This window comes from Polyodon spathula, chromosome 3 (assembly GCF_017654505.1).
Source record: "Polyodon spathula isolate WHYD16114869_AA chromosome 3, ASM1765450v1, whole genome shotgun sequence".
Classification (NCBI taxonomy): domain Eukaryota; kingdom Metazoa; phylum Chordata; class Actinopteri; order Acipenseriformes; family Polyodontidae; genus Polyodon; species Polyodon spathula.
Window position 1 is genome coordinate 93,706,359 of NC_054536.1, and position 1,698 is coordinate 93,708,056.

General features: G+C 39.8%; 1 long non-coding RNA gene across 1 annotated transcript in view; it reads left to right on the forward strand.

Annotated features, from left to right (window-relative positions):
• The window catches only part of LOC121313681, a 1,156-nt gene extending 258 nt beyond the window's left edge, over nucleotides 1–898 (forward strand). The window contains exons 1-2 of the long non-coding RNA XR_005950023.1: nucleotides 1–87; nucleotides 858–898. The exon at nucleotides 1–87 is cut by the window's left edge and continues 258 nt beyond it. This is a non-coding gene — a long non-coding RNA (uncharacterized LOC121313681). The remainder of the gene's footprint in view (nucleotides 88–857) is intronic.
• Nucleotides 899–1,698: the final 800 nt, after the last annotated feature.

Genomic DNA, 1,698 nt, shown 5'->3' on the forward strand with positions numbered 1-1,698 from the left:
CTACTGTGCTCTGTGGGAACGTCGCACCATTTCTATCTGGGATCCACTTCAAACAGATTGTAACCCTGTGGAATGCCAGCTATCCAGGTGAGGTGAAATACTCTCATTAGTAGACAGGTGGTATTTCAATGTGACCGCTCTGCCTTTCTCCTTATTTACAGCTGACGATGTGTTACAGATTAGTCCTTTAAAGCACGTAGTGAGGCAGGGTGCCAGTGGTTTGTGTGTTTCTTGAGGTGCAGGGCAACAGTCATCCAGATCTGAGAATGAATTGCATCAGTGCTAAATATTATGAAACCTGACTGAGTTAAGTGGTTATCAATTGGCCTGAGCATTTGTGGCCTCTTAAGATAGGTGGCTGCTTTTTGTTTAGTTGGTCTTAAAAAAAGCAGACTGTATGTAGCAGAATGAGATTGTAGAGCTGAGAGTCATCACTGTCATGTGCATTAAGGTGCTCAACTGTATAATACATATGTTTGATCATTAATTGTCTCTAAATGCTGAATTTGAAGAAGATCAATTACCATTAATGATGAACTATGGTGTAACCCCCCCCCCCCCAAAAAAAAATCAAAAAACAAAAGAAAATACTATATGTAGAGTATGTATTCTTAGACAATTGTCTTTTAATCTCCTGACATCTCACTGGCTAGTACCTTTAGCAGGGGGGTACATTAACTTTCAATAGTCGACCAGCGTATAATGGTATAATCCACAAACCCAGTAGTTGGATGGATCGGCCCAGGACTGTCAATTATAGAATGCACCATGAGTTTCTCACATTTACTCCCCTTGTTTATCCAAACCCAGGTGATATTCTCTGTATTAATATGATTTGTTTATGCATTTTCTTACAGGATAAACAGAAGTGGCCCTGAAAACCAAGACCTGAACTGAGGTAAACCATTTAAAAAATAAATAAATAATAGAATGTGGTTTAAGAATGCGGGTATCAAGAGAAAAAAAACCCAAACCTGCCTCTTCTTACACAATGCACCAATCTCAGCTGTGCCCATTAGCCAGTCTAAAACAAAAACCCCAAACCCAAACCCCCCTCTTCTTACGCAATGCTCCAATCTCAGCTGTGCAGTGCTAAATATTATTGAACACTAAGCGACTAATAATTGCTTTAACCACCAATGGTTGCCATTTTGACAATTACTTCTTTATCAGGATAACACAAAGTTCAACCAAATAATGTTTGAGGAGATGATAAGTGCATGCAATAAACTCAGATAATGGGATCAATCTGTTTATATAAACAGAAACACCACTAGTATGTAAGTAAGAGGTCTGCCTGAGGGAAAATGGGCAACAGTCTGCTGTAGATCATGTGCTGCTGCCACACTTTGTGCCAGTTCTGTGTCCTATTAATTACCCATGCTGTGGAAGAGGACAGGGAATGTTGTTTTAGTTGTATAGATGCAAACTGTCCCAGTCTGTGAGGCAAAGGACATTGGAAACTGTCCCAGTCTGTGAGGCAAAGGACATTGGAAACTGTCCCAGTCTGTGAGGCAAAGGACATCCTTCTTGTTAGCAGCAGAAAGGGGACTAAATATGGGAAGCAAAACAGAAAATATCCCATTGTTGTATTGTCCAAATTATGTTTTCTAAGCACTTTTAGAAACAAATTCGCTTTTTGAGATGAATTTATTCAACATAGCCATCCAAGTCTCACTCATTTAGAGACACTCACTC